Here is a 20,130-nt window from a genome sequence, read left to right on the forward strand (position 1 = left end):
AGCAATGCGAGTTTAAATGCCGGTAATGCAAAACTAGGCGGTACGACCCGTAAGGCTTCGTTACAGTGAATAAAGGATTATTCATGGGTGACACACATGTCTCAATCACTCCTTGATATTCCAATTGTTCAAGGATGGACGCGACGTGAGGTCTTGCCTCGCGACGCATGGGATATTGGGGTTGAGGCTGGGGATCGGATCGCAATGGAATCTCGTGATTGAGAGAACATTTATCCCAGCCAACCTGATTACGATATAACGCAGGTGCAAGCACCTGTGCCCACTCCCCGGCTAACCTAGTAGACTCCTCCGTGGGCACTGCGTGCCCAAAGGAAGGAAGTATAACTTCCTCTCCCCTTGGGGCGTCCAAAATGAAAGCCGGAGGCCAATCTTTCTCCGCCAAAAGAATACCATAGGTGGTGGTAAGATTATCCCAAAAAACCACTTTAATTTTGCGTTGTATGTCACCCTCAATATTAAGGACTATTTCAAATAATCTCTCTGGAGGAGCTACGCGAGTATCAGCAGTTTCAACTGTCACATAAATGTCAGTTGCTGTCGCCTCCAGAAATGGACGCAATGCTTCCCGCACTACTGTAACCTCAGCCGCGCTGTCTAGCAGCGTTAGTGCCCATGTCAGGTTCCGAAGCTGTGTCCTGACCATCTGAGGCATATCTCGCTGAGATAGCAGCAACTTTCTTTTTCTGAAACTGTGGACGTGGTCTGGCAGTGTCTTCCTGCTTGCCTTTACCGTAAGTCTAGCGGGGCTGGTCTCGACCTTGAGCACCCCGTCCTCTCCCACGCTCTCCACCACCAGTGTGCGAAGTCCATGTTTCCTGTGAAGAACGAGGAGAGCGTTGTTCAGAAACCTGAAATCTATCAGGTGACTTAATACAAGTACGATCGCGCAAATCATAAGTCCGTTCACTATACGACTGTTGCTGCTGCTCTTGTTTTTTGGCTCGCCAACTTTGTTTAGGAAAGTTGGGCTTTTCGTCTTTTGTAGACGAACTCACCTTAGTTTGCTGCACTACATCAGGAATTTTGATGGTGGGTTTCACGCCTAATGCACTACGTCCAACCATCCTATAGGCTTTCGCAATAATTTTTGCGAACTCCCTTGGTTTATCGGCATCAGCCACAAGTTCCAGCATATTACCAACTTGGAACTGCGTGGCATCTCCTTTGAGGTTGCCCATTACCATGGAACAAACCACATCGAAACTGTCGACAAGCCTTAATCCTAACTCAATAGATGCCTCCGCACCATGACTTTCTTGAACTTTCTTGATGATGGAGGGTAGTACAGACATAGACGGAGTGCCGTAGCACTTCGAATAGGTCGCAGCAAAAACCTTGCCCCAGTTGTCACAATCAACAAGTTCAGGGACCAGGTCCTTCGGCAAAGTAATGGTGAGTATCCTGTGTTTATCCACAGGTGTAGTGTTAGGAAACACGGCTTCTAATTGATCAAATTTTTCCGCAAGCCAGTAAGGAAATTCATCCTTACTGAGGGGGCGCTTGCCGACAACCGCATTAACCATAACTGGGCTAATCACCACCGCGTGATGGTGATCCGTCCCATGCCCAGCAACCGCAGGTGCTCCCACCTGAACTGTGCGTGACACATACTGCACTAAAGCCCTATGGACCGTAATCAGGGCTGTGTGTAGCGTTCGTAAGTCACCCACTCCCACCGTCAGGTAGCGTGGGTGTGGAGTATATCCGGCCAGTACCGGCCAAGTGGCCCCTGCAATTGACAACGGGCCCATTCTCGCCGATACGACCTCATGGGGGAGGGCGCCATTAAACCAAATTGTAAGCTGCCAGGCAGAAATAGGAATTTCTAGTGTCCTATACGGGGCATAAGCCGCAGGCACAGGCGTGGCTGTATAGTTGTGGAACAAATTATCGTCCGTATCCACCTCCTCAAAGGTCACCCATGAGTAAAACAACTCATACGGGTAGGTGGTATCAGCACTGACCACAAAGACCACGGCCATCCCGTCATCAGGTACCCCATAAGCCCTCAAATGAGCGCGCAGAGGAACCCTACTATGAGCGGGAATATTAACCGCCATAAGGACACCCTAAAGAGTAACAACGATATTTACAGTAGCACTTGGGCTCAAAAATTATAACCTTTTTAATTTTCAAGCTTGATTGAACCTTTAGTCAAAACCTAGGTAGGTTAAACCGTCACTCTCGTTTTCCGGAAACGAGAGTGAGGGTAGTTGTGGACTAAACTCAAGTACTACTAAAGCGTCTCAGATCATAATACCAAACGTTAGGTGCGCCATGTTGCAGGGATTCTGCTTTTGCACAGAACTATGCGCAGGAGACCAGGACCTCAGAGAATTGTGGTGTACCAGAAAACTCCCCTCAGAACCCAGAACCCCTTATCCGACTAGCTTAGTATCCCATTCGTTAGCCTAGATCTAGCTAGGCAGTCCCAATGTATAGACAAACCAGAACAAGCGACTTAGATATTTCTCAGGAGTGGTGGGAATCTGAAATACCTGTTCGTATCTATTTGTTAGTCCACAACACAATAATACAGACACGGTAAAGTTAAAAGAGTTTATTTTATAAACCTCGCGTCCTAAGATGCAGTACTTTGGCTAACACTAGCAGGCTAACAGTACAGATCAGAACCATAAGCATTATTACAATACCATACAAAATGAAAGGAGCAATCATACTAATAATGACAGTGGTTTACAGCCACACTCCTTTCACTAGAATCTAATACATTATTATTATTAGACTATTAGAAGGTCTCTTAGGCTATCAGGGGGGACCCCATACCGTATAGATCAGCTTAGTAGAATCACATCAAAGGATCAGCTCTCGCATGCATCAGCTCTTCTGTTCGAATGAATGTAAAACCAAACTGTTCTGCAATATTAAAGACGCTTGTCCTTCAGATATTGGCAGCTGTATGCATGATATGTCTAACAAGTGGTACGATCAATCTAAACACAACACTCTGTACCTTCTAGTGACCCAGACTCGTTCTTTGCATGATGTATAGACCAAGGGCACATTTCACGGTTAAGAATGTGAAACAACAGTTTGTTATCCTGTAAGGCAAAGTCGAGTCAGCATTTCTAAAATGAATAACACATAACAACAGTGTCGTGTGCAGCGCAGCAGAAACGACAAGCTTGCTTGCTAACAATGATCTCGTTTATGCTAACTTAGTGTTGTAAATAGGGCGTGGCTTAATCCATCCTACAGTTCCTGTAACCTCTTTCTCTCTGTTTGCCAATGTCATTTATTACAACATATCATCATCTGGTGTTTCAAAGGCTATTCCATCTGGAGTACAAAATATAGTGCAATTCATCTTGCACAATAAATCTCTACCTAACAAGTTCACAGGACTGGTATCGCACACTACGAATCTGTGCATTTCAGAAAATGTCCCTATACTAACTTTCACTGGTTCTGTAAGGTAAGTTTTAATCTGTCTGTTGGACACACCAACTACTTGGATCGTTTCATCCGAGAGAGGAAGATTCTTGATATCAGCTGATCTAACTGTTGATCGAGTAGCACCATTATCAACTAGGAAAGTAATATTTTCATTATTAACTTTTCCATCTACAAATGGGCCTGCCTGGTCTACTTCTAGAGTTGCGCTAAGTACGCACTCTTCTTCCTCCCTTCGGCACCGTCAATAACCCTCTTCTGAATCGCTTTCATCGCGTTGCAGCCAATACTGCGAAGCAGCGCTAGCGGGTTGCGGCTTATTTACCTGTTCTTCGTTGTAGAATCCATTCTCCTTACTATACTTCTGGCAATTTTTGTTCTGTGGTTTTGGCACCTGATTCTGTTGTGTTATACCCTGGTGTTGTCGTTGCTGTTGACCACTCACCTCATTCTGCACCTGTTGATTCAAGGATGAATTTTCATCATTAGTACTTGTGGATTCTTACACTCGGATTTCCAATGCCCTATCATACCGCAATTATGACACGGAAATGTCTTCTTAGCTTCCTCAATATTACCTTTATTTTTCCCAGTATTAAATCTCTGTTTTGACCCAGCTTGTTCTGCTATTTGTGCTTCCTGTCTCTCTGCTACTTTTACTTGTGCCCACATAGCCTTCTCTTTTAGTTTTCGCTGTTTTGCTTCAAATTCATCACTGAAATATTTAGCATGTCTCAATACTTCGTCTATTTTCTTATTTTGCCAACCTACCGTATGCTGTTTTATCATTTCACTAATTTCTGGACGAAGACCATATACAAATCTGTATACAAAATGACTCAAATCCTTGTCACTCAAATTTTCATCTCCACTGAATTGTTTAAAGGCTAAAATTAACCTCTCATAATAGGCATGTACGGATTCTTTGTTTTCCTGATGTGTCCTGTCAATTTTCACCCAATCTGTCTCTTTAGGGGGTAGCTTGTTCTTCAAGAATGCCATAACCTGTTCATATTTCTTCATTACTTCAGGGTCTGGAGCTCCTGTTTTTGGACCCCTTGGGTATTCCTGTGTCGGCCAATCTATTACTATTTCGCATTCTGTCCAGAGATCTGCTGGTACTATTATGTCAAACAAGCTATTCAGATCAATCCACAATACTTTGGATAGCTTCACAAATCTGTCCACCTGTCTATACCACTCAACGGGTTTTTCACGCAGTCGAGGGAAGTCATTCGTAAATGACAAAATATCCTGTCTGGTCCATGGGACATGTACATATCCTCCTCCCGGAATCTCTCTCTCTTTTTCTCTCATAGGATAGGCTGAAAACGTTTTGTCTGAAACTTCGTCTCGCTCACGATACCATCTGCTCTTCCATTTGTCCACATCTCCCCATTTTCTCAACAAAATAATTATTTCCTTAATCTGACCTATTCGTCCTGTGATATTCATGTTTTCAATGTCTTTTTCGGTGAAATCTACTCAATAAGGCTTTTACCTTTTCAATATCAATACCCATCTCATTTGCCACTTCTTCTAATCTTTCATGAAGACTCTTTGCTCTCCATGTTACGCTTTTGCACAGAAATAACAACTCCTCATCTTGGTAAGTTTTTAACTTCTCTGTCGGAATAGTTCCTACTATTAATTCTTCCAGTACCATTCGTAATTTAGCTACATCTATTGACTGGGATTCCTTGTCTTTCTTTTGCAAGCTTCTCAACCATTCACTCAACTCTTCTGTCGATGGTCCTACTGGTTTCTCTACATTTTCTTGTCCAAAATCTTTTTGAGTTTCTGACATTGCCTCTATCATTGTCATACGTTTTTCTGCACAGTTCTGACCTACAAACACGTTATTTGAAAAATTCGGTTCAATCATACTCATTGTCTTTCTCCATGGATTCTCACTTTGACTCATTCTTAGCTGTTCAACCGGTTTATTACTTTTATAAGGGACTGTCAAACAATGTTCGCTGTCTTTCTGCTTGTCAAAAATAGGCATTACTGGACCTATCATTACTGGTACAGTTACCGCTTCCAAATTCTTAGTCTATTCTCTTATTTTCTTAGTTAATTCTAGGGTTGTTTTTGCTAATTCTGCTGAATTTTCTCCATCCAATTTTCCTCCAGACTTCTTTTCTACCTCTCTAATGGAATTGTTTCTTCCCAAATCTTGGAACTCTGGTTCCGATTTTATGATTCGTACCGTTTCTTTCATTGGGGCGCTTGGAGTTAATATTTCTGGTTCTGGTCGGTATGGGGGTGGATTCTTATAGAACATATCATCAAGAACATCATCCTCTGACTCATTGATTCCATACTCTCTCGATTCCACATTATGCCACTTTTCTACACACTTTCGTCCTTCATTCTCTCCTGCAGTTCTTACGGGAAACAAATCCTCAGTCATACTCGCATTCCGCCACCTTCTCATTCGATCATCATGCGTTTCATGTCCGTATGATCTGCCAAACAAGTACCTATAATCCTCTACCATTTCTCGGTCTTTCTCGGTCATGCATTTCGTCTTCCCATTCTGTCAAAGCCTCGAATTGAGTCGGTCTAGGTCTTGGCTCTAAATTCATCATTTTCTCTCTCAAATTTCTCAAAACAGCCAAATTAAATGAACCATGCTCTTGAAAAGCCAACACTCCGTCTTTCTCAGTGTATTTGACCCAATTATCTAACCAAAGACAGGTGTCATATCCATATTTCGCAACCATGAAGGATGCAGGGGTTTTCGGTGGAGGAAGTAACTGTCCTTCCCTAGTTATGACCGGTTTGTCCTTCTTAAACCACTTCTTAATTTTACCAAACCATGACTTTTTCTCCTTTTCTGGTGGATCGTAATAAATTTTCCTTTCTTTCGTGTCTCACTAGTTTCTCCTTACGACTGTACCGCTTCTCTATCCAATCGCAGCGCGAATCACACTAACGCATCAATCCGGAGGGTCTACGTCACTGTCACAATTCTCAAGTCCCAGCACAATTCACACTAACGCACCCATAGGGAGCGTCTACGTCACCCTGTATTTCTCCACTCCTAACGCGGCGCACACTAACGCACCAATCCGGAGCGTTTTACGTTTCTGACCGTCTGTCCAATCCGAAGCGGTCGTTCTGACGACAGCAGCCGCTGCGGCAGCTCCTGCTCCTGTCTACCCCTCCTTCACAAAACCACTCGGTAAGTTTTTGTTTCAATTTCTACAATTCTGTTAGTAACAACATAAAAACGCCACCATTGTCCGCTTCGCTAACCAAGGAATAGCAATAGACCTTTCTCATGAGAATTCCGTCTTTCCCGAGAGCAGCGTTTACCTCTGCCCTATTACGGAATCGTTACTTACGTTGATAAAGTAGCACATCCCTCTACTTCACCCTTCTAACAAGCATTAGCTAACCGTTTCTCCAGAATTAAGACACATAGTTGGAGACCCAATGCTCCTGAGAAATAAAACTAGAGTTTCACAATTAACCCGAATGCCTTTTCATTCACGCACTTTCACACAAGAAAAAGTAGTACATTCACACAGAATCCTGTCTCTCCCAAGAACAGCAAACAGTCTGTCCTACTACAGAATTATGACATACGTTAACAAAGTAGCGCTTACCTCTCCTTTGTCCTTCTAACAAGCTCAGAGAGTACCTATTACCTTTCCAGTGATAAGCGTTATCGGAATGCCATTTGGATCCCTGGTACCTAAGACCAGAATTTCACAAGTAACCTTCGCTATCATACACACTTCTTTCACACAGAAAATGTCTCTAATGGCAACACACGGCGATGTCACCAAATCGAACCCAGACAATGCGTCGTGCAACTTCAATCATCACACGTTTTCTCCTGTGTACCTACAGGATAACAACAATTCCGTCTTTCCCGAGAACAGCGCTTACCTCTGCTCTACTACGGAACCGTTACAAACTTCCGACTTCCTACATCCCAGAAGCCGTGCAAACAACATAAAACTCAACACGACTCAACATAGAGTGTTAGTACATAAACCAATATCAATAACCAATAATCAATAAGCTATTTACAAGCAATGATCACCAAACCAAAACAATAAAAACCATCATCTTGCTACCAGAAAAACTGTTGCAGCGTGAAATTCCCCCTTTGTCACAGACCAAATACCTCAGCATCAAATTCACTCATATACATTCATTGGTGGGGCCCATAACACCAATACTTACACTCCGTTGATCTGCTTTCCTAGGGAAATAAGCTTCCAAACGCTGACATGAAAGGAATACCTTTAACTTACACTAAACACATTGACTTCAGACCTTAGATATCCCTCTCATAAGGAGATGGATCATTTAGTTGTTGTCTATGATTTTAGTGACTAAACTCATCTATCTACACATTACTTCTTTACCGTTACTCTCTTATTCAAATAATCGACACAACACATTTGTCAATTAATCAAATATTCTTTATCTTAGAAATATTGCAAGAAACGTTAGAGATCATCATCAGCATTTCAGAGCATCATATTTACCTATTCTGGCTAAAGGTCGTCCTCTAAGTCAGTCAGGTCAAGGAAGAATTTTATTCAGCAAAGTTAGGCCGCAATTCAGTCTCTCAAAGATTCAGGATAACAGCTGTCCAGCAGTGTCACCGTCCTCTCCGTCAGCATAACGTCAGGAAATCGAGTTCGTCAAAGAAGAGCAAGCGATCAGCAATTTGTCCAATTCCCTACCTACTTTTATAATGAAAATAATGTCAAAAAGTATCAAGATCAGGGTGTCAAATGATGAACTCATCGTACTTGCTGGTTCCGGATTTTAAATCAAGCATTGTCTTTGGTATTGGCTAGGTTCCCGGAGCGTCCTTGAAGGGTACATGTTCTCCCGGGGTCAGGTCCAGGACACTGCTGCTGGATGTGACGCCTGCGCACTTCACCCAGAACCTCGTGTTGTCAGGGCAGTCACATTTAACGTCTCGTTCAGCCATCTTGTATAGGCCGAAATGGTCAACTTTAGCAAAAGAAACACAAAAACGTAATTAAAGCATAGAAATGGCTAATAAAATGTTATCCCCTTGCTAATACCCATATGTGTGTCTATTTATCTAGCAGAAGCAACACTCAGAGCGGTTTATACTTACAAAATAAAGCACAAATCACAAATACATCACCAAAGCAACATATAACATGTAATATTCTAATTTTCTACTGTTAGTATGCGTACTCAAGTTAGTTTACAATTAGTATAGCCATACAAAGTGCAATTCCCACGTGTAATTCTTTTGTTAATATAATTGGTGAGTTATCACTTCAAACGGATTAATAATATTACAATTAATAGATCATTCGGATTAATATAAACATGCAGAATGGGGGAGGGCATACAACATTTTGTACTACCCCCTCCAGCAATACGTCCCCTATTGTTCTGAGCTACATGGACACAACAAGCTCCAGAGGTCTCCCTGCAACTGCCCAGCTGGCTTGCTGCAACCGTACCTGCCTGTACCTGCAATTGGACTGGCCTCTGCTGGAGTGAGTTATTGATTCCCAAAAGGTGCCCCCCTAGGTCATGGACCATTGGCTATCATCAATTGAGCTCCTCATGTTAAGGAAGGGAGAACTACTGAAGTTTTGGGCTCTTTGCACCCAGCAATGGACCAGTTCTTGCTGAGACTGCATCCATGATGACTGCTTTTAGACCTGGCATCCTTGGCATGGTTTCCCCTGACATGTTGCCTTCTGACCTCCTGTTTTGCTGACTTTAGGTGAACCAGTGCTAAAGTGCATATGCTTTGTACTCTAAACATGGCAACATTGGCTTAACTACAATTGGTTTATTTAATTTACTTGTAAGTCCCTAGTAAAGTGCACTGCATGTGCCCAGGGTGTGTAAATTAAATGCTACTAGTGGGCCTGCGGCACTCTTCGTGCCACCCACTCCAGTAGCCATTTAAGCATGGCTTAGGCCTACCACTGCAGAGCCTGTGTGTGCAGTTTAAACATCCAATTCAACCTGGCAATTTAACCTACTTGCCAGGCCCAAACCTTCCTTTTTATTACATATAAGTCACTCCTGAGGTATGTCCGAGGCAACCCTATGGACAGGGTGCAGTGTATTTAAAAAGTAGAAAATGTACTTTAAAATTTTACATGTCCTGGTAGTGAAAAACTCTTGAATTCATTTTTCACTACTACAATATTCTCTATTTTTCGAAACTGGTGTGAGGTCTTTTTGTGATGTTATCACTGTATTACTGCAATTTAACTGTTGCACAAATACTTTACACATTGCCTCTTACGTTAAGCCTTACTGCTCTGTGCCAAGCTACCAGTGGGTAAACACAGGCTAATTTAGGTTGTGCATCTGATTTACCTTGACTAGGATTGTGGTCCCTACTTGGACAGGGTGCATTCCTCTGCCAACCAGAGAACCAATTTCTAATGACTGCCAACGCAAAGCTCTGTGAACTGAGCTCTTTATGCTACGGTGACTGCCAGAAACGACACGCAATGCGAGCGTGCTCTTTGCGATACAGCAATGACAGCCCACAGTGACTGACAATATGAAGCACCAGCAATGACCGGCCAAAATGCCTGACCTGATCTTCACAGTACAGCAAAAATGACCTGTGACGCCCGGACTGCTCTTTGCTCTACAGCGATGACCATTTGCTACACATTCCCTGCTTCTCGCGGCCTCCTCTGCTGCCAGCAGAACTCTTTGCGCTTTATTATAGAAGGTAACTTTTTCAGAGGGACTAACCTGGTCTCTGTATCCAGCCTGTGCTCCATCATGGTTGGCCTTAAGACTTTGCCCCAGTCTAATATGACCAGATGACTGTGAGTGGAGCTTTGTACTTTTAGGTGCTATACTGTCTTGCTTTTTCTTCAGAACACCTGAGCAAGACTTCAAAATTGAAATACAGAAGTCTACAGTTCCTCCGACACAGATAAAATATTAATAGTAAGTGGAATAGGCTCCAATAGGAGAAAGTGCCCTCCCACACCCCAAAAGGTATCATGTTTCATGATCTGGACATGCTCCTCACCAGGCCAGCGCTGCAATGCCCGAAAGGCACACACGAAGATCTCTTGATTTAGCCGTTTGATGAAGTGAGGGTATGTGGGGTGTGAGGTGTGTGTAGTGTGGTGAAAGTGACTTAAGATAGGTCTAGTGATTCTTGATTTGAGTAAATTATACTACTGAAGCTCACTATCCTAATTAAAAATAGTGGTGCTCATATGGAATACAATGGTCCTATAGAGCAGTCCTGATTAATTTATAAAATGTGAGGTCAACATGTTTCTTGCTTACCAAAGCCCAAAAGGGTCTGTTGGCAATTCATCAGGACCAGAAAAAAGTAACCTACACTACTGCGTAACTAATTCAAAGGTGAGTTGTGGGAATTCTAGTAATCAGTCACAGTATAAAACACTGTTCATCGCACTAACCCGTCTTGGGTCAGTATCGGTCTAACAGACGTCATGGAGCACAGAGGTGCAGAGGTGCACAGAACTCCGCCAACGAGTCGCAAAGGAGCGGTCCGCCCTGTTTGTCTTCCGGTAGACCGATACCGAATTAGTTACGCAGTAGTGTTGGTAGGCAAGAAACATGTTGACCCCCCAACGTGGAGCATGCCCAGATGATGAAGCATGACACCTTTTGGGGTGTGTGAGGGCACTTGCTCCTATTGGAGCGTATTCCACTGACTTGACACACTATTAATACTTCATCTGTGTCGAAGGAACTGCACACTCCTGTATTTCAGTTACTGTTACAGGGAGCGTGTGTGCTGGACCTATCCAAAAGCTCCTGGTTCCTCTTATTTAAACAACAAAACTTCAAAATACCAGAACACAATGTGAACAGTCTTCAAAATAGGATTCTACACAATTTAGAATACTAAAATGCAACATAAACAAAGCTCAGCACTCATTTGCCAAGTAAAGGGGAATATTTATTGCAGCAAGTTACCCTATTTCAAATGGCAATAATGCACATGTAAAATAAATGCATAAAGTGGATGTATACAAAAACAACAATTGATGGACAGAATGCAGAACAATGTCATACATTCACCCCAGTACAGAGATCTGGGCCTAAATCCATCGTTTTTTTGCTCACCATGCCATTCCAGTTTGAACCCAGCCATATGCAAATCAGTCTTGACCCTGTGCCCCATGGGAACAGTCCAGCCCGAACTGCCAAGCCAGGTCCTCCCTGGACTGGAAACAAGCATCCTAGGACCGGTTTCGGGCTTTCAGCCCTCATCAGCCAGGATAGCTTGATTCCAGTGGCATGGAGAGCAAGGGACTCACGTCTGAGCATACCCTTCCCACTCGGGGTGACAAATGCAAAAACAACAATTGATGGACAGAATGCAGAACAATGTCATACATTCACCCCAGTACAGAGATCTGGGCCTAAATCCATCGTTTTTTTGCTCACCATGCCATTCCAGTTTGAACCCAGCCATATGCAAATCAGTCTTGACCCTGTGCCCCATGGGAACAGTCCAGCCCGAACTGCCAAGCCAGGTCCTCCCTGGACTGGAAACAAGCATCCTAGGACCGGTTTCGGGCTTTCAGCCCTCATCAGCCAGGATAGCTTGATTCCAGTGGCATGGAGAGCAAGGGACTCACGTCTGAGCATACCCTTCCCACTCGGGGTGACAAATGCAAAAACAACAATTGATGGACAGAATGCAGAACAATGTCATACATTCACCCCAGTACAGAGATCTGGGCCTAAATCCATCGTTTTTTTGCTCACCATGCCATTCCAGTTTGAACCCAGCCATATGCAAATCAGTCTTGACCCTGTGCCCCATGGGAACAGTCCAGCCCCAACTGCCAAGCCAGGTCCTCCCTGGACTGGAAACAAGCATCCTAGGACCGGTTTCGGGCTTTCAGCCCTCATCAGCCAGGATAGCTTGATTCCAGTGGCATGGAGAGCAAGGGACTCACGTCTGAGCATACCCTTCCCACTCGGGGTGACAAATGCAAAAACAACAATTGATGGACAGAATGCAGAACAATGTCATACATTCACCCCAGTACAGAGATCTGGGCCTAAATCCATCGTTTTTTTGCTCACCATGCCATTCCAGTTTGAACCCAGCCATATGCAAATCAGTCTTGACCCTGTGCCCCATGGGAACAGTCCAGCCCGAACTGCCAAGCCAGGTCCTCCCTGGACTGGAAACAAGCATCCTAGGACCGGTTTCGGGCTTTCAGCCCTCATCAGCCAGGATAGCTTGATTCCAGTGGCATGGAGAGCAAGGGACTCACGTCTGAGCATACCCTTCCCACTCGGGGTGACAAGTGCAAAAACAACAATTGATGGACAGAATGCAGAACAATGTCATACATTCACCCCAGTACAGAGATCTGGGCCTAAATCCATCGTTTTTTTGCTCACCATGCCATTCCAGTTTTAACCCAGCCATATGCAAATCAGTCTTGACCCTGTGCCCCATGGGAACAGTCCAGCCCGAACTGCCAAGCCAGGTCCTCCCTGGACTGGAAACAAGCATCCTAGGACCGGTTTCGGGCTTTCAGCCCTCATCAGCCAGGATAGCTTGATTCCAGTGGCATGGAGAGCAAGGGACTCACGTCTGAGCATACCCTTCCCACTCGGGGTGACAAATGCAAAAACAACAATTGATGGACAGAATGCAGAACAATGTCATACGATGGATTTAACCCAGATCTCTTGACTGGGGGAGAATGTATGCATTGTCAGCATTCCGTCCATCATTTGTTTGTTGTAACGCTTTTCGCCCTAAGTGGGATGGGTATTCCCAGACGTGGGACCCGTGCTCACTACGCCACTGGAGTCAAGCTATCCTGGCTGATGACGGCTGATAGCCAGAAACCGGTCCTAGGATGCTTGATTCCGGTCCAGGGAAGACATGGCTTGGCAGTTCGGGCTGGACTGTTCCCATGAGGCACAGGGTCAAGACTGATTTGCATATGGCCATGTCTGAACTGGGGTGGTGTAGTGGGCAAAAGAACGATGGATTTAACCCAGATCTCTTGACTGGGGGAGAATGTATGCATTGTCAGCATTCCGTCCATCATTTGTTTGTTGTAAAGTGGATGTATATACACAAGAATAAATTCCTAGAAAGATATCTGTATGTACATGGGTAAATAATTAGAGCTTAAAATATTTCACCGGCTGTCTGTTTAGCATCATCCTTGCCAGCACGACTGGGGAATCTGTTGACAGTCTCAGGCAGGAGGTCTCAACCGGGCAAAAAAGCCCTGGGCAGCGCGTCCACTCCCAGGAGAGTTCCTGTCAATGCACTAAGAGGTCTCCATCTTTATGCTCTTTACTAACAGGGAGCGAGACTTCTAAAAGCTCCCCCTCCCTTTATCTGCACTGTAGGTACTGTCTACACTCTCTGCTTCGAGATCACTCAATGGAGCTGGCCAGGCTCCGATGAGAGCTGAGGCAGAATTCCACACTTTCTCATCCTTGAATACTGTACGCATCGCACACTGTCTGTTCTAGTAGCTTATCCCTCTCGCTCGGTTAAGTGAGAAACATAAACAATTTGAGTGCTCAAGTAACCTGGGCCTGCCTGCGTTCGCAGCTGAAAGGCAGGGTCAGACAGAAAAAAGATGAAGCCAGGCTCAAAAAATGTAGTTAGAATAAAATGGAGTTAATGGTCAATACACGATCTCATAATGTATAACTGCCTATAGCATTACATATACTTACCTAAAAGGTTCAAATTGCATAACTCCTGCTCTACTGATTGGATATTTTTCATTTTAGTCTCATTTTACTTATTATGGTTTGGGATTCTTAATGTTTTGTGTTTTAACTTTATTTTGGTTTGTCAGCTGCATAAATAATTTACACTTTCCTCTGAGTTAAGCTTGACGCTTTTGTGCCAAGCTATCAGATGGTTAAACAAAGGCTAATTTAGTGACTTTTATGGTCCATCCTGACAATGATTGTGGTTTATACTTGAGAAGGTGACTCCCCCCACCTCAACCAATAACCCAATTTCTTACAATGGCATAACATAACATTGAAAATAGTCTGCACATCCCATTGGATGCTTCCACTTGATGCTGCACCTGATTGTCTATGATAGTCTGCGGGTCTATAAAAGTATCCCAGTGGTAGGGCTTTAATTGTGCTATATGCATCTTTCACGCAATTAAGCCTACATAACAGATTCAAAGTGACTGAGACATTTCTACAGTTGACTACGACAATATCTCCCAAATAAAGTTTGCGCCCACTTCCCTTCCAGGCTAGCCTTCTGACTATGATTGTCTCATTATATGACAACTTATTAAATCCAATTAAGACTGTGTGCCTAACCAACCAGTAGGTTATTTTATGTCTCAGATCCTGTCAATTTTCCCTTGTTAAGGTGCGTAGTAGGGGTAGATTTTCAAATACATTTACATAGGATGTGGCTTCTGAGGGCAGTTGCAAGTCTATGGTAGTATCTAGCAATAGCGGTTTTGGCAATTGGGCAGTAATTGAGTTTATCTTTGCATGGTTTATATCCCCCATTGGGGGCTCCTCCTTATTGTAGCCAGCGTTCACTGGCATGTAACTTCCCATGGGGCCCCTGAGCGCGTTTCCACTGGGGGCCTGCCCCACACCCCTTTCTCTCTGCTTTTCTTTTCTTTGAGTCCTCCCCAAATGGGAAGCAATGGGTTTGGACAGAGCATCAATCCCTTTTCCTCTGATTGTCTCCATATAATTTGTCAGCCTTTTCTCTATTCTTTTTAGTTTGTCTTGTACAGAATCACAAATGCCCTTTATTGTCCCCTCTAACATAGGCATGCAGCTACTAAAATACTCCAAATCTTGTATCTCCCCCTGCTTTCTGTGCCCAGTAGTTCCAGAAGCAAGCAGAGTGTTCTCTGCTGTCCCCACCTTTAGCTTTAGGTGTATTGTGAAAATCATCTCCTTCGTTTTGGCAGGTGGTCAGCTGGCAAGCGGAAGTACCATATCTGAAATTATACACAGGTAGTAATTGAATACGAAGGAGTTAGAATTTAGTTACACCTTTCCACTGCATTTGACCTCAGCTGCCAAGGTTGTAGTCAGAGTCGCTGGTGATTTCATTTGAATGGCTGTTATGGGCTCAGTCATTGACTGAACGGTCAGACATTGCACGGCACCCAATCTTTCTTCTACCATCCCTATTTCATTATTGATTGCCCACATAGCAGTAGTTAGTTAGCTGGTGATAAATGCTGTCACAATTGGTGAACCCCCCTGCCCCAGGAGCATTAGTTGATTTACTGTTAACCATTTGTCTTCTATATAACATCCCCTCCACTCCGGGCCGGCCTGGGTACCCAAAGCAGCCCTTGCATTTTTGTTGGAACACCCCCCCCCCCCGGGTGGTGGAGAAGTGCAAGTGTAAAGCACTGCAACTTTTGTTACAGGGGGCTAATATTGCAGCACTGCTGCGAAACCGGCCCCCAGTAACAAAACCTGCTCCCATCACTGCACAACCGAACCCCACCCTTCCAGCTTCCCAGAGAATGCCCGATCATGCTGCAGCCAGTCAGGCCCTGTCTCCACTCAAGAAAAAGAAGGGAAAAAACTAGCCTCCCAGGCCAGGAGGAGTGACCCAGCTTTCTTTGGGCTTTAACAGCATCCTCTTGGCCTGGACCTAGCCACACATAATCCGCACTGTGGGAGAGTAAAATAGGCTGTTAAGCACTCAGATGGTGTTCAGCCCGGCCTCCTGAAAGCTCCTCCTGTGCAGAAGCAGTGTCCACTGGCCCATCAAGTCCCGGCCCCAGCGTTTGTTGCACCATGCACGTCCACCTGCCAGAGACACAGGGTTTTTGTAGGTGACCCCCTCCTTTTCTCCAGATGAGCACAGAAAAGAAATCTGGGCTAGTACTTTCTAAGGCTTTATTTAAAGCCAGGCTAGTGCAGAATGCCTGCATGAGTATTGTATCCCATATTACAGGAACTAGGGTGAAGAGAAATTAACAGAAAGTGAATGGTATGAAAATAAACAACATGTAGGGACATCTTCCTGCACATAAACAATCATTAATAGCTTTTTGCTTTTTCTATGTGTGCTGCAGAATGCACACATAGAAAAAGCAAAACCTAGGAGAAATAAAAGCATTTCTCCTCATGCACCATTCTAATGCCTGCTCTTGCTACCACAGATTTACACCTCCTTGTAAGTCTTGGACAGCATCAAAAAGCAAAGGGTGTTGCAGGTAGAAAGGGGGGGGAGCACTATACGTATACCACTGTTCACGCTGCCACTGTTATGAGTTCTTCTTTTGAATTGTAGGTAACTCCTCTGTTTCTAAGCCTAAATTGAGTGGGCGGCATAAGCTTGCATGCACGGCTAAGTGGCTGATATACGGTTGCTACTGTTAATCCTTAAGAGACTGCACCAGAGCTGATAATGAAGATGTGGCCGGCTCCCGAGCGGGTGGTGGTTGACACATAATTTGCATGCGTGTTATATTAAATTGGCTATAGACCAAGTACGGATTAACAATTTGCATGTGCTCACGAACTCCTGTGTGTAATGTATGCTGCCAAAACGTGTATTCTTTAAAAAATAATAAAAACAGATTTGCAAAAAAAGCAAAGGGTGTTGCAGTAGAATGCCCAAAGCAACCCCCATTGCACGCCCCTTTGCCGTAGACAACTTCGGCAGAAAGGGGCATATTTACAACGTGGTGTTAGGCCATGCTAAGTGGCTTAGCGCCACCTTGTAAATATTGAAAATTGCGCTTTACCACCGGAGCGTAGAAAAAGAATTATGCGCCAGTGGTGATAGGGGCTTGTAAATATGCCCCCGAGTCTTTAAATATTGACTAGCTTTAAAATGACTGCCATCGAGATGGTTGTAACGCATTGTCGCATACGTGTGTTGTGGACAGACATCCTGTCGTAATCCACCTTGCTAACAGTAAACTTTCTTGACGATGGTTAAAATGAGCAAGAACCCTGGAATTAAGGTATGGCTTTGTCTGTGAGAACCCAATACAGTATTATGTATACTGTTTCTCAGAGCCATTGTGCCATCCTGATGATTTGTGAGGAAGGGTGGGAAGAAAGCTGTGGGAAATCCTACCTATAATATTCCATAGGCAGAGGCCTAAACACTGTACATCATATGGCATTCAAACTAATGCACATCACATCATTTTAGTATAATTATCAGCATTTCAAATGCATTTGCCTTAAATAATTGGGGGCAGTAGATCATCAATGAATTGTGGACAGATGCATAATATGGTGGACACTTAGGCAAACAATATGTAAAAACATGACATTAGAATTTTAATTTCCAATACTAGAAATTGTAAATTGGAGATATTACATACACTACTTAAATTTGCACAGAATGAGCACAAAAAGAGGAAGTGCAGCAATACCAATCACACATACATCTGTGAAATAAGAATTAAATGACAAGAAAGACAAGGAAAATTAGGCCAAAAAGGCTGTTATATACTGAGATGTGTTTAACACTAAGGGCCTGATTACGATGCGTTTAGGAAATCATTCCGACCGAATCAGTTTGGGAATGGTTTCAGGCCAAATCGGATCTGGAGAGTCCGACCAACCGAGTACGATGCATCCAGATGCTTCCAGATACGATTTGGTTGGACTCCCATTCACTTCAATGGGAGCCTATGTTCCGACCGACTGCATAGGCTCCCATTGAAGAAAGAGGTGGCTTGGGAAAATCAGGCACCCTGTGGCGGTCACCCGCTGGTGCCTGCCACATTGTGCATGGCTGGTAAGGGGGGACCCATGGGTACCCCATGGGCCCGACTGGGAAGGCTCTGGTTTCAGGGGGCCCGCTACGGGCCCCCAAAGTCTGATTCCAACTGCCATTTCGAGTCGGACGGCACGAGTCAGAAAGGCTGTCTGAATCCAGCATCATAATCGGTCGTTAGGAAGCACGGCCCATAGAGATGTGCGATTCTGCTCCATATGACTCAGTCATTCCAAATGCCTTCGGGTTCGGATTGGGATATTCCTAATGCCTAACTCAAATCGTACTCGGTCGGTTGGAAATCTTTCTGATTCTGTTCGAAGGACACATTCCCGATCCTATTCGGACGGAGCAAATGGCGTTAGGAGGCCTTCCTAACCGCATCGGAATCGGGTCCAAAATATATATGGATCGGTATCCCTTTCAGTAACCCACATTTCTTGCCCCTCCAACTAACTCTTCCCCATTTTCCTGTATATAGCCACAGTGTCCCTAAACACCCACCTCTCATTCATGTCCTATCTGATTCCTGACTCCTTACGTCATATCCCGTTCTTCCACCTTTATACCTCTGTCACTAAAGCTTTTCACACATATCATGCATATCAATTGTTTTGCATGCCTAGAATGCAGGCTATCTTGTGGTGCCTAGCTTATTCATTCTCTTCTCAGTCAGACGTTCATTCATCCTACACTCGCCCACCATTTCCTACATTCATGCACTCACTATTGCATTTATCCATGCACACATTCATTAATTCCTCCAGCCATGCATGCCTTTGCTTATCCATGCATTTTTTTATTTGTCCAGCTACACACATTCACACAGATACGGCAATCAATGAATAAACACTTTCAGTTGTTTAAAAAGCCATAGACACTGGTAATGATTGTTACATATCGAATTAAAAAATAATAGTGGAAGTGTTGTTCTTTCATCAGAGAATGCTATTCAAATGAGGTATACAGTGTGCTTTCCATGATCCTTGATGAAAGTGGTCGATCTGTGGGCCTGTTGGAGAACACAAAGAAAGCCAACAGTCACAGAAAGGATTCATTCTGTGGGTTTGGGACCATGCAAACGTTTCCTAATATAGGAAATATTCATATAGCGTCAAATGCAAATTAAACAATGAGACATTTCATAAGGTTTGTTCTACTTTCTTCAAATAATCGTATGTGAATTAAGATGATATCAAAGATACATGGAAAGCAAATTCAGTTTCTTATACGGATTTTTAGCTATATAAGATTGAAAATGTGTACTGTGCTAGGCAAGTGTGATGATTTAAACAGCTACTTGTAAATTGAAAAAGAATTGTGGTAAAATCACAAAATTTGTTAGTATGCAATAGTAATTGCAGCCAAGTTTTGTGGTAGGTTCGAATCCCAAATCACCTCTCAAGCACTATTGGCAGTCTAGTGCATCCACTCTCCATTAGTTTTGGACTGAACAGTCAGTTTACCTTGGCTTCTGCGGTACTATCATCATCCAGTACAGATACGGATGCTACTGAAGGTATAACAGCATGCAATTGGTGGTGTACATTGTTGTATACTGTAAGAAACTGAATTACTACTAGTTGAGGGGGGGTGAAACTCTACTGTAGGCTGCACTACAGCGCTGATGTCTAAATCTTGTCATCTCGTCTTCATCCCCATCATCCTGCTCCTCTGTGGCTGTCATCAACTGGTGACCTCTGTCCAGGCCCTCAGAGCTTTCTGCAGCTCCAACGTCTTGGTACCATTCTTCATCTTTGTCCCCTTTCCTGGCAAAACTGTTTAAGCTCAGCCACAGTATAATTTCCAGGTTGCCCAGCTCAAACTCCATTGCTGCAGGTATGGTTTCAGGCAGCTCAGTAGTAGGAATGAGGGAACATTTAGTCAAACAATTAGCCAATTAGGGAGAATTTTAAAACTCATATTGGTCTTAGATGATTTATGTTAGATTGTAGTGTAACACA

The sequence above is a fragment of the Triturus cristatus genome, chromosome 2_2 (genome assembly GCF_964204655.1).
Source record: "Triturus cristatus chromosome 2_2, aTriCri1.1, whole genome shotgun sequence".
NCBI lineage: Eukaryota > Metazoa > Chordata > Amphibia > Caudata > Salamandridae > Triturus > Triturus cristatus.